The sequence below is a fragment of the Triticum dicoccoides genome, chromosome 5A (assembly GCF_002162155.2).
Source record: "Triticum dicoccoides isolate Atlit2015 ecotype Zavitan chromosome 5A, WEW_v2.0, whole genome shotgun sequence".
Taxonomy (NCBI): Eukaryota; Viridiplantae; Streptophyta; class Magnoliopsida; order Poales; family Poaceae; genus Triticum; species Triticum dicoccoides.
In genome coordinates, this window is record NC_041388.1 from 87,004,716 (window position 1) to 87,018,733 (window position 14,018).

At 50.8% G+C, this 14,018-nt stretch overlaps 1 pseudogene; it reads left to right on the plus strand.

The window, feature by feature from the left end:
• Positions 1-11,584: 11,584 nt before the first annotated feature.
• Positions 11,585-14,018, plus strand: part of LOC119299234 — a 4,835-nt pseudogene continuing 2,401 nt past the window's right edge.

The window sequence follows — 14,018 nt, forward strand, 5'->3', positions numbered from 1 at the left end:
CTCGTATCTATGCTTGAGTCTGTCCGAATCATGTTAGTAATTGCCGCATTTTATGAAATCTGGCAAATAGATAAACAAAACTGCATTCCTTAATGAATTTATTAAAGAAGAGTTGTATATGATGCAACCAGAAGGTTTTGTCAATCCGAAAGGTGCTAACAAATTGTGCAAGCTCCAACGATCCATTTGTGGACTGGTGCAGGCATCTCAGAGTTGGAATATACGCTTTGATGAGTTGATCAAAGCATATAGTTTTATACAGACTTGCGGTGAAGCCTGTATTTACAAGAAAGTGAGTGGGAGCACTACAACATTTCTGATAAGTATATGTGAATGACATATTGTTGATCGGAAATAATGTAGAATTATTCTGTAAAGCATAAAGGAGTGTTTGAAAGGAGTTTTTCAAAGAAAGACTTCGGTGAAGCTGCTTACATATTGAGCTTCAAGATCTATAGAGATAGATCAAGACGCTTGATAAGTTTTTTCAATGAGTACATACCTTGACAAGATTTTGAAGTAGTTCAAAATGGAGCAGTCAAAGAAAGAGTTCTTGCCTGTATTACAAGGTGTGAAGTTGAGTAAGACTCAAAGCCCGACCACGGCAGAAGATAGAAATAGAATGAAAGTCATTCCCTATGCCTTGGCCATAGGTTCTATAAAGTATGTCATGCTGTATACCAGATCTATTGTGTACCCTGCACTAATTTGGCAAGGGAGTACAATAGTGATCTAGGAGTAGATCACTGGACAGCGGTCAGAATTATCCTTAGTGAAATAAGGATATGTTTCTCGATTATGGACGTGACAAAAAGGTTCGCCGTAAAGGGTTACGTCGATGCAAGTTTTGACACGGATCTGAATGACTCTAAGTCTCGATCTAGATACATATTGAAAGTGGGAGCAATTAGCTAGAGTAGCTCCGTGTAGAGCATTGTAGACATAGAAAATTGCAAAATACATAACATATCTGAATGTGAAAGACCGTTGACTAAGATTCTCTCACAAGCAAAACATGATCACACCTTAGTACTCTTTGGGTGTTAATCACATAGCGATGTGAACTAGATTACCGAATCTAGTAAACCCTTTGGGTGTTGGTCACATGACGATGTGAACTATAGGTGTTAATCACATGATGATGTGAACTATCAATGTTAATCACATGGTGATGTGATCTAGATTATTTACTCTAGTGCAAGTGGGAGACTGAAGGAAATATGCCCTAGAGGCAATAATAAAGTTATTATTTATTTCCTTATATCATGATAAATGTTTATTATTCATGCTAGAATTGTATTAATCGGAAACATAATACATGTGTGAATACATAGACAAACAGAGTGTCACTAGTATGCCTCTACTTGACTAGCTCGTTAATCAAAGATGGTTATGTTTCCTAACCATGGACAAAAGAGTTGTTATTTGATTAACGAGATCACATCATTAGTTGAATGATCTGATTGACATGACCCATTCCATTAGCTTAGCACCTGATCGTTTAGTATGTTGCTATTGCTTTCTTCATGACTTATACATGTTCCTATGACTATGAGATTATGCAACTCCCGTTTGCCGGAGGAACACTTTGGGTGCTACCAAACGTCACAACGTTACTGGGTGATTATAAAGGAGCATTACAGGTGTCTCCAAAGGTAGATGTTGGGTTGGCGTATTTCGAGATTAGGATTTGTCACTCCGATTGTCGGAGAGGTATCTTTGGGCCCTCTCGGTAATGCACATCACATAAGCCTTGCAAGCATTGTAACTAATATGTTAGTTGCGAGATGATGTATTACGGAACGAGTAAAGAGACTTGTCGGTAACGAGATTGAACTAGGTATTGGATACCGACGATCGACTCTCGGGCAAGTAACATACCGATGACAAAGGGAACAATGTATGTTGTTATGCGGTCTGACCGATAAAGATCTTCGTAGAATATGTAGGAGCCAATATGGGCATCCAGGTCCCGCTATTGGTTATTGACCGGAGACGTGTCTCGGTCATGTCTACATTGTTCTCGAACCCGTAGGGTCCGCACGCTTAAGGTTACGATGACAGTTATATTATGAGTTTACATGTTTTGATGTACCGAAGGAGTTCGGAGTCCCGGATGAGATCGGGGACATGACGAGGAGTCTCGAAATGGTCGAGACGTAAAGATTCATATATTGGATGATATGGTTAGGCCAAGGGGTCAAGCCCATGAGGCTTTAGGTCGGTGCAAAAGGAGTTTTGCGGAGGCCAGGGGGCCAAACGCCGGAGACCCTGGCGTCTGGCCCTGGGCCAGACGCCGAGGCCCATGGCGTCTGGGCCAGACGCCAAGGATTGTGACGTTTGGTCCTGGAGTCCGAGTGGGACTCTTGCCTTTCGGGCAAAACCGACTTTGAGGAGGCTTTTGCTCCAAGTTTCGACCCCGGGGCTCAACATATAAATAGAGGGGCAGGGCTAGCACCAAAGAGACAACAAGTTGATCCACGTGATCTATTCCTTAGCCGTGTAGCGGAGTTTAGGCGAAGCCCCGCTGCTGTAGTACATCAAGATCGTCACCACGCCGTCGTGCTGACGGAACTCTTCCCCGACACTTTGCTGGATCGGAGTCCGGGGATCGTCATCGAGCTGAACGTGTGCTCGAACTCGGAGGTGCCGTAGTTTCGGTGCTTGATCGGTCGGATCGGGAAGACGTACGACTACTTCCTCTACGTTGCGTCAACGCTTCCGCAGTCGGTCTGCGTGGGTACGTAGAAAACACTCTCCCCTCTCGTTGCTATGCATCACATGATCTTACGTGTGCGTAGGAATTTTTTTGAAATTACTACGAAACCCAACACTTGGTCATATTGTTGCTACGAGCAAGCCAGCTGTCTTCTCCCGCGCAAAAGCGGGTCATGAGTGTCGTGAGTGCTGCCATAGATTTCGGCTTTTCCTGTCCAAGGTGCCGGGCCAGCCACTCGTCACGGATATTGTGTTTGAAGGCTGCTAGGGCCTCAACGTCCGGACAGTCGACTATTTGATTTTTCTTTGTTAGGAACCGTGTCCAGAATTGCCTGGCCGATTCCTCTGGCTGCTGAATTACGTGACTTAGGTCATCGGTGTCTGGGGGTCGCACATAAGTGCCCTGGAAATTGTCGAGGAATGCGGCTTCCAGGTCCTCCCAACAACTGATTGATCATGTTGGCAAGCTGTTAAGCCAATGCCGAGCTGGTCCTTTAAGCTTGAGTGGGAGGTATTTGATGGCGTGGAAATCATCGCCGCGGGCCATGTGGATATGAAGGAGATAATCCTCGATCCATACCGCAGGATCTGTTGTGCCATCATATGATTCGATATTTACGGGTTTGAAACCCTCGGGGATTTGATGATCCATTATTTCGTCTGTAAAGCAGAGTGGGTGTGCGGCGCCTCTGTACTGGGCTATATCGTGAGTAGCTCCAATGAGCCTTGTCTACTGTGTTCGGCCCTGCTGAATTTGTGGCCGGCGTGACGGTTACCGTCTCGAGCCGTGGGGCGCCCATGCGATCCGTAGATCGATCTTGTTTGCCTTGCCTTGTCCTCCAACATGTCTCGTAAGTCCGGCGCATATTCCCGTGCCTTGGTACGGGGTGCGGCTTGAGTGGAGGGCCGAGCGGCCTCTTTGTCGCGACCACGAGGTGGCCGGTCGGCCGCATCAAGTGCTTCCTCCTCTAATCAGGGTAGCAACCTGCGCTTTGGGTAGCTCTTGGAGGGGCGTTCGAGTTTATGCTCTTCGGCCGCAAGGACTTCAGTCCATCTGTCGACTAGCAAATCTTGATCAGCTCTAAGTTGTTGCTGTTTTTTCTTGAGGCTTCTTGCCATGGCCATAAGCCTGCGTTGAAAACGCTTTTGCTCGACCGGATCCTCTGGCACGACGAATTCATCGTCGTCGAGGCTTGCCTCGTCTTCGGAGGGAGGCATATAATTATCATCCTCAACCTCTCTGTCTGCCGCTCTCTCATGAGGGCTGGTTTCTCCATCCTCCTGTGCTAAGTCTTGCTGGAGGGGGTTTTCTTCGGCTCTTTCCGGAGTATTATTATCTCCTGTGCTGGAATCACCTTGTTTGTTTTGGCGGGATTTTGAGCGGCGCCGCTGACGCCGGCGCTTAGGCTATTTCTTGGAGGGGTCATCCTCCGTTGTTCCATCGCCATCTCCCTCTTTTGGGGTGTCCACCATGTATATGTCATATGACGAGGTGGCTTTCCAGGGCCTAATAGGCGCTGGTTCTTCATCATCTCCTTCATCGGCGTCCATACCATCGATGTCTTCGGAGTCAAAGTCGAGCATGTCGGTTAAGTCATCGACAGTGGCTATAAAGTGGGTGGTGGGCGGGCTTTGAATTTCTTCATCGTCTGTACCCCAACCTTGCTGACCGTAGTTTGGCCAGGGCTCTCCTGGTAAAGAGAGAGACTTCAGTGACTTCAGGATATCGCCGAAAGGCGAGTGCTGAAAGATGTCCGCGATAGTGAACTCCATGATCGGTGCCCAATCGGATTCGATCGGCAGGGGCACGGAGGGTTCGGAGTCCGGAGAGGAGTCCGGCTCCTTGGAGTCACAAGTCTCGCAGAGTACGGGGCTGGCGTTCGGCTCAATCGCCATTGGGGTCGCAGCCCTCGGGGTGGCGTCCAACCGCCCATCCTCGATCGGTGCAGTTGGCTCCGAATTAAGGGTCGGAGCTGATGCGGGTAGGGCCTCCGGGGCACTGTTCGGCCGCAGAGCTGGATCATGCTCGTCGTGACAGTGCGGCGCGCTCGGCAGTGGCTCGAATCTGTCGAAGATCAAGTCCCCACGGATGTCAGCTGTGTAGTTTAAACTTCCAAATCTGACCTGACGGTCAGGGGCGTAGCTTTCGATCTGCTCCAGATGGCCAAGCGAATTGGCTCGCAGTGCGAAGCCGCCGAAGACGAAGATCTGTTCAGGGAGGAAGGTCTCACCCTGGACTGCATCGCTATCGATGATCATAGGAGCCATCGAGCTTGACGGGGACGACACAGAGGAACTCTCAATGAAAGCACCAATGTCGGTGTCAAAACCGGCGGATCTCGGGTAGGGGGTCCCGAACTGTGCGTCTAGGCCGGATGGTAACAGGAGGCAAGGGACACGAAGTTTTACCCAGGTTCGGGCCCTCTCGATGGAGGTAAAACGCTACGTCCTGCTTGATTAATATTGATGATATGGGTAGTACAAGAGTAGATCTACCACGAGATCGAGGAGGCTAAACCCTAGAAGCTAGCCTATGGTATGATTGTTGATGTATATGTTGTCCTACGGACTAAAACCCTCCGGTTTATATAGACACCGGAGAGGGTTAGGGTTACACAAAGTCGGTTACAATGGTAGGAGATCTTCATATCCGTATCGCCAAGCTTGCCTTCCACGCCAAGGAAAGTCCCTTCCGGACACGGGACGGAGTCTTCAATCTTGTATCTTCATAGTCCAGGAGTCCGGCTGAAGGTATAGTCCGGCTATCCGAACACCCCCTAATCTAGGACTCCCTCAGTCAGCGTGGTCAACGACCGACATGCATCTGAAGTGGACTGTACGTGGAGAGGCTGACAGCTAGGTCCACGGCCGCACGCAAGGAAATGCTTCCTTATTACGCGCAAAATAATGATTTCCTCCACCTGACATCTGGGACCCACCGAAACGGCCTCTGTATTTCGCGAAAAAACGTTACCGCCGCTGACAACTCGAACCCACCAGCTATATCTTCGCATGCAAAGAAGTGCCTCCTTATTACGCACAAAAAAAATGAATACTCCCCCTGCTAGCTGGGACCCAGTATAGTGGGCCTACTAAGTTGACGGGGACGAAGGGCTTTGTCAACTTAGTCAATATGCACGATTCTAGCTCGACTGACCGTACAATGTCCATCCAACGGTCGTAGTGCTTCTTCAACCTCTGGTCTTCTTGCTCCAACCGCCCAAAGCAGCGCCGGTCATGCCGCCTGCTCCTGCCTCCCGTGGCCGGCTGTGCTCCCGTGGAGGCCTCACCGCCCCCATACTACTCCCACCGTTGGCCAGTCCATCCCTCCACTCCACTCACCCATACCCCCTGTTATTCTGCGGCGACGGCAGCGCAGCCGAATCAGTGAACCCTTGTACTCCTCTCCGCGTGGGCATCCACTGCCACGTCTTCCCCGGCTCCGTGTCGTCCCCTTCCTAGGCCTCGCCGTCGTCCACCGCCGTGGTACTGTCAGCGCGGCGTGGTCAATGTGGTCAACGACCGAATTCCATCGGAAGAATACTATACGTGGAGAGGCTGACAGCTGGGTCCACGGCAGCCGCAATGAAGTGCCTCCTTATTACGCGGAAAATAATTATTCCTCCACCTGACAACAGGGACCCACCGGACGCCCACCAGTATATCACGAAAAAAATGTTTGCCCCTGACTGCTGGGACCCGCCAAGGTCATGGCAGTACGCAAGCAAGTGCCTCCTTATTTCAAGCCAATAAAAAAATGGCTCCTCCTAGTGGATTTCTGACATCTGGGTCCCATGCCATTGTCAACGTAGTCAATAAACGAGAGAATTGCACAATGAGCGGCTGACACCAGGGACCCAGCAGCTCGCCCAGTTATTTTTGTTTTGGGTTAATTTGATAAATGCCACTCCAAATCTGGTGTATTCGAGAAATGCCACTGCAATTTACAAACTTTGAAAAATGCCATTTCATGCCATTTCTAGTGGCATTTTTCGAAGTCTGGAGTGGCGTTTTTCAAAGTTTGCAAACTGCAGTGGTGTTTCTCAAAGTTTGGAAAAATTGCAGTGGCATTTTTCAAAGTTTGGAAATTGCAGTGGCATTTTTATGAATCGCCATAATTGGAGTGGCATTATCTAATTTGTTTTTGGGACGGAAGCAGGGTGTCAACTGGGCTGTGCGGGACACTCTGGCCTGTCTAGACAGCCTTTTCTTTTATGTTTATCACAGACCAGCCCAGTAGTTTTTTTCTTTCTGAAAATGGCTAGCCCGGTTCTTTTGTGATTTGTCAAGTAAGTCGTTTTATCAGGCCTGTTGGGCTGCAAATCTTTCAAGACGAGGAGAGCTTCATTCGGTTGGCCGAGAAAATGGCCTATCAGTAATGAGAAATGGGTTGTGCATTTTTAAAACACATCAAACCGGCAATTATTTTCAAATATCTTTTTTTCATTTCGAGATTCTAAATTGCATTGATTTTTTTGCGTTGACAATTTATTGCATTTTATATTGATATACATTTATTTTTAAAATCAGTCTCAATGTGACTCGAAATTTCGGGATTAAAAACAGTTCAGACCGCACCGACATATGCAAAATTTCGTATAATTTTTTAATCGTGGCCACAATATGGGCTATAATGCTAACATAAATAATATGGGCTCCAAAAAACCCGTAAGAATTAGCAAATGGGTTGTAAATTATTTGAAATAATGGCAGATGGGTTGTATGCTGTTTTCCACAGATTTGAGGCTTTCCACAGATGGCCTGTATACTGTTGGATGTCCATCCAACGGCCGTCATGCTTCTTCAATCTCTACTCTTCCTGCTCCAGCCGCTCAAACATGCGCCGGCGGGACTGCCTGCTCCCTCCTCCCCGCGGCCGGCTGTGCTGCCACACAGGCCTCACCGTCCCACCGTACTCCCATCGCTGGCCAAGCCATCCCTCTACTCACCCACACCTGCTGTTATTCTCCGGCGACGGCAGACGAACCAGTAAAACCTCGTATAGTCGTACTCCCCTCCGCGTGGGAAATAAAAACAACGGCCGTGTCTTTCCTGCCTCCACGTCGTTCCCTTCCTAGGCCTCGCCGTCGTCCACCGCCCTGGTGCTCTCGGCGTGGCGTGGTCGGCGTGGTCAACGACCGACATGCATCTGAAGTGGACTGTACGTGGAGAGGCTGACAGCTGGGTCCACGGCCGCACGCAAGAAAATGCCTCCTTATTACGCGCAAAATAATGATTTCCTCCACCAATATGGGACCCACCGGAACGGCCTCTGTATTTTGCGAAAAAAACATTACCGCCGCTGACAGCTCGGACCCACCAGCTATATCTTCGCACGCAAGGAAGTGCCTCCTGATTACGCACAAAAAAATGAATACTCCCCCTGCTAGCTGGGACCCAGTATAGTGGGCCTACTAAGTTGACGGGGACGAAGGGTTTTGTCAACTTAGTCAATATGGACGATTCTCGCTCGACTAACCGTATGATGTCCATCCAACGGCCGTAGTGCTTCTTCAACCTCTGGTCTTCTTGCTCCAGCCGCCCAAAGCAGCGTCGGTCATGCCGCCTGCTCCTGCCTCCCGTGGTCGGCTGTGCTGCCGCGGAGGCCTCACCGCCCCCATACTACTCCCATCGCTGGCTAGGCCATCCCTCCACTCCACTCACCCACACCCTCTGTTATTCTGTGGCGACGACAGCGCAACCGAACCAGTGAACCCTTGTACTCCTCTCCGCGTGGGCATCCACTGCCACGTCTTCCCCGGCTCCGCGTCGTCCCCTTCCTAGGCCTCTCCGTCGTCCACCGTCGTGGTGCTGTCGGCGTGGCGTGGTCAATGTGGTCAATGACCGAATTCCATCGGAAAAATACTGTAAGTGGAGAGGCTGACAGCTGGGTCCACAGCAGCCGCAAGGAAGTGCCTCCTTATTACGCGGAAAATAATTATTCCTCCACCTGACAGTAGGGACCCACCGGACGCCCACCAGTATATCGCAAAAAAAACGTTTGCCCCTGACTGCTGGGACCCACCTGAAGGGCCATCGTATTTCGTGAAAAAATGTTCCCCCTGCTGTCAGCTCGGACCCACCAGAAGTGCCTCCTTATTACGCACAAAAAATGAATACCCCCTGCTAGCTGGGACCCACCCTGGTGGGAGGCTGACTTGTGGGCCTACTAAGTTGACGGGGACGGAGGGCTTTGTCAACTTAGTCAATATGCACGATTCTAGCTCCAATGACCGTACGATGTCCATCCAACGGCCGTAGTGCTTCTTCAACCTCTGGCCTTCTTGCTCCAGCCTCCCAAACCAGCGCCGATCATGCCTCGTGCTCCTGCCTCCCGTGGCCGGGTGCGATGCGGCGGAGGACTCACCGCCCCTACTACTCCCACCGCTGGCCAGGCCAACCCTCTACTCACCCACACCGCCTGTTATTCTGCGGCGATGGCAGCCTCACACCGCAGCGAACCAGTGAACCCTCGTACTCCTCTACGCGTGGGCATCCACTGCCGCGTCTTCCCCGGCTCCGTGTCGTCCCCTTCCTAGGTCTCGTCGTCGTCCACCGCCCTGGTGCTCTCAGCGCGGCGTGGTCAATGTGGTCAAGGAACAGCTTCCATCGGACGTGGACTGTACGTGGAGAGGCTGATAGCTGGGTCCACGGCCGCAGCAAGGAAGTGCCTCATTATTACGTGCAAAATAATTATTCCTCCACCTAACAGCGGGGACCCACCGGACGGGCCACCGTATTTCGTGAAAAAAATGTTTTCCCCTGACTGCTGGGACCCACCAGCTACATCTTCGCATGCAAGGAAGTGCCTGACAGTCGGGACCCACCTGGTCGAAGCGTACGTAGCATTGTCATTCTGGTCGCGAACGTGTACATACATATATACTGGTGAATGTAGAGGCGCGCACGTGTCGTAGTAGAGGCGCGCACGTAGCATGTATACGTACATACAACGGCCATGGTGCAAGAAAGAAAATACGGCCACGTATGTGTACATACGGGCGGGGTCTCGAACACCTACTCGCGCATACATACGGCCAGGGCTCGTGTACATGGCTGGGTCGAAACGGAGAAACAACGTCGTCGTCGTGTTCATGGGTAGGCAACGGAATGCGTCATGTTCATGGGGAGGCAACGAAATGCGTTATGTTCATCGGGAGGGCTTGGACGGAACAGGCTATGGAAACGAGGCCTGGCGTACCGCAGAACGAAGGAAACGACCTTGTGTTCGACCGGCCACGTTCGAAACGGGATCCTGTTGATCGGGAGGGGTCTGGCGTACCACAAAACGGAGGAAACGGACCTCCTATGGTCGAAACGGGGGTCCTGTTCATAGGGAGGGGTGTGGCGTACCGCAAAACGGAGGAAACGGACTTGTGTTGGAGCGCTACGGTCGAAACGGGGGTCCTGTTCATCGGAAGGGGTGTGGCGTACCGCAAAACGGGACTCCACGGGATACTGTTCATCTCCACGATCGACCCCCTCCAGCCTCCACGAGCTACTGTTCATCCACCGTCGACCTCCTCCAGCCTCCACTTGCGACTATTCATCCATGGGCTCCTGTTCATCCAGCCTCCACCGCGCGCTACTCCACCGACTACTGTTCAACCAGCCCTCTCCACGGGCTCCTGTTCAACCACCCCTCCACGGGCTACTGTTCATCCTGCCCTCCACCGTCTACTGTTCATCCCGCCCTCCACGGGGTGGTCCTGTTCATCCAGCCCTCCACGGGGTCCTGTTCATCCAGCCCCAACCGGCTCGATCGATCGGGGTCCTGTTCATCCAGAGGCAACACCAAGGGGTCCTGTTCATCCACCCCCACCGGGAACTGTTCATCCAGAGGCAGCATCGATCGGCTTCAGTTAGTAGCAGTAGCGAAGGAATCGCTCGATCGGGTTCAGTTAACAGCCATCGATTGATCGCTCGGATTCAGTAACGCGTAGCCTGCAGTGTAATCGCTCGGGTTCAGTTAGAGTCCAACGCCTCGCTCGGGTTCAGTTAGAGCCAATGCCTCGCACACACGCGCGTACGTGTACGAGAGAAGCGCGCATCGCTCGGCCCCCGACCTCCCACCGTAACTGGGAACTCCCCGAAATTTTCCTCCCCCTCACTTCTACCACGGTTTTTTCCGTCATGGACGGCCCAAAGAATGTCATACAACTGCGTCTCCGGCCCGCCCAGGACGAAAAGCCCATTTTCTGTCATGATTTTTTGTCATAGAAGTAGGAGCCCACCACATCTATGATGATACCGGGTTTTGTCACAATTACCGTCATAGAAGTGTCATATGTATGACAGAAAAAAAATTCGTTCGGCCTAAAATGTCACAGATGTGTCTTTTTTTTTATAGTGACCCGCGGCGACAATACAAAGAGGATATCTAGCGGCTCCAATGGTGCTCCCAGCAGCTAACAACGACGATGAGCGGTAGTTCACCGAGTGTCACGTAGAGGACACCCATGTGAGGGAGAAGGACCTCTTGGTGGTGTACACCAACGAGCCGGTCTGGGTGGAGAGCTCCATCAACGCTATGGAGCAATTACTTGCTGAGGAAAGGTACCAAGTGGTCTGCTTCGACCTCGAGTACACCTGTGGTCGTAACGCGTATGATCAAAAGGTTGTCGTCGCCCAGTTGTGTGTGTGCCATCACTTCCTCGTCTACCACTACTGCCTGGCCACAAGGCCTTGCGAGCGCTTCGCCAGGTTTGTCAGTAGCCCCGACTACAGGTTCGCTACGGTGGACACCATCAAGTATCTAAAGGTGCTCGAGACTTCGAGCATGGCCTGCTAGAAGCTTGTCGACATCCAAAGCTAGTATAGGGTCTGGGGCAACACGAAGGAGAAGGACTCCCTGGTTGACCTCGCCATGGCCATCATCGACCCCTGCTATAGTAACATGAAGGGTGAGTGCAACAAGAACAAGTCTGCCTGGCACAGTGCCTACGTGCATAGACTGGATGAAGAACACATCAAGTACGTGGCCAAGGACGCATACACAAGCTACGAGATGTACATGCGGATCGTTGACATGAGGAAGTGCCTTCGTCCTACTCCAGACGAGGGATCGAGCCACAAGCAGAGCAGTGGCGGCAAGCGTCAAAAGAAGTAGATGATTTGATGATCATCTCTCCTGGTTTAGTATGCATGTAATTGTTTATTGAGGTGGTGCGAATGTTGTCTGTAGTCAATTATGTAAGGGGATTTTTATTTTGGTTATGCAATCATGTTGTTATGAATATATATGTTGTTGTTCTGTAGACAAAGCATAAATGTTGTGCATACAGAGCAAACCACATCGCATATGGATTAAACTACGGGACCCGTCGGTGATGATTTCATCAATCACTAACTATTGTTTACCGGCAGGCGCTTGCCCACAACACACACAACTTATTAGCAGGAATCGTCTGTATTATTATCGGTCTTCCCATACAATTCTGATTACTGACCTATTTGTCGGGTATCACACATATCTTGTTAAGCCGAATCGTTTGTGTTCTTCTGAAACATCACAAATAGTTCATCCGAATAAACTGTATGCCGGCTATCGCACACATCTTGTCTTGGGTAATCGTTTGTGTTCTTTTGGCTCATCGCAACGCAACTCTAATCTGAATCGTGCTTGATGGTGCCATCGCACATAGTTCATTTTATTGGTGACGATTTTATTACCGTACCATTTGCGATTAATGCATCACAGACAATTTGATCAATCGGTCTCCTATACATGTGCCATCTTAGGACCTTCCCGCAATAGTGTGTGGTGTCCAAGATCACCAAAATTGTAACAAGTCACCTATGGATAGTCAGTGAAGTCTTTTGGGTGATTTTGATCAGCCCCTCTAGAATTACTGCCCACACTATTCTTCTCTAGATTCTTTTTTTGTTTCTCTCTCTGCTGACTTGCACCCTGATTCTGTAACTTCCTCTGATACTCCTGATCGCCTCCTTGCTTTACTTTATGTTTTCGATCAAATCCATGTCCCTGATTTCCATCCCACTGATTCCCTTGAAACATTGGAGGAGGGTAAGGGTACCCACCAGCAAACATCCATGGCAGGGGTGCACCTGGGAAACCAAAGGCAAATAGAGGAGGGTAAGCAAACCGCGACATCCTCCCTGATATGGCGGTGGACCCTACGCATGCATCTGTTGTGGTGGTGGGCATGCGCTCCCTTCCCTCCCTCCTCCCCCTATTGCTCTTTGTCGTGATCTTGCCTTTCACAATCTCCACGAAGTTTGGCCTTGGCCTCTCTCCCTAGGACGATTTCGAGCAACTGAATTCCAAACCTCTTGGGTTTCACACTCCCTACCTCTCGCCGGAAAGCAATCCACCACTGTGAACCTTTTCTCCCTCAATTGTTGTCTCTGGATCCAACCTAACACCTTCCTCTTACAAGGGTTTGTCTTCTTGGAGGACTCTCGCTAGATGGGGGAGTGGTTGGGGGTGAAGGGGAAAGTGCATCCTCACCCCACAACTACCCAAAATGATCAGTGCCCACCTCCCCGCACCCACTGACATGTGTCCCCACCTTCCAGCGACCTAGGGGGTCTCCATCAACAGATTCCCCAACTGACCTCAACTTGAACTTGCCTATGCCCCGCTCGCTGAGCTTCAGCAATGGTGAAATTGCGCTCAACCGCAACGTCTAAACCTTCTCTCCATTGTTCCTTGACTGAAACTCCGGCAAACAATTAGAATCCCCCTCATGGGCAACTGCCTCGCATGCATCTGTCAATCCTTTGCTGGCACTGGAGATAGATAAGGTAGGGGATCTACCTGCTCTGGATATGGCGGAATCCATGTCGGGAACAAGCCCAAGATGCACTCCCACCACGCTTAACGCCTCTGATCTCCAGACTTCGCCTCTTCCTTCGCCCACATCACAAACCCCACCAGCGGGCGGCGGTGATGAAGGAAATGATGACATCGTTGCCCTCTCCGCATCGGTGGCCTCGAAATAGATCCTCCTCGCGAGGTTGATTTGTTCCCGACCCGCCTGGACCTCGAAATCGGATTGCTCTCCGCCTCCACCTCCTGAACCGCCTCCTTAATACTCCTCGCGCACATCTACCACTACAAGGAGTCGTCTCGAATCCGCATCGTCCTCTCCCTCCATCCCTGCTCCCTGGGTGCCATCAACACCTCCTGTGGCACCGAGGAGATCGATCGCAGAAGATCTGGGAAGGCATCGTAGACGAAGGGGAGCAGCAACCGCACTGCCTCCAGCTTCCGCCGCGGAGAAGGAACTGGAGATGTCAGCCCGCGTCAGCTTGGAGGCATGGCGATGGCGGGTTGC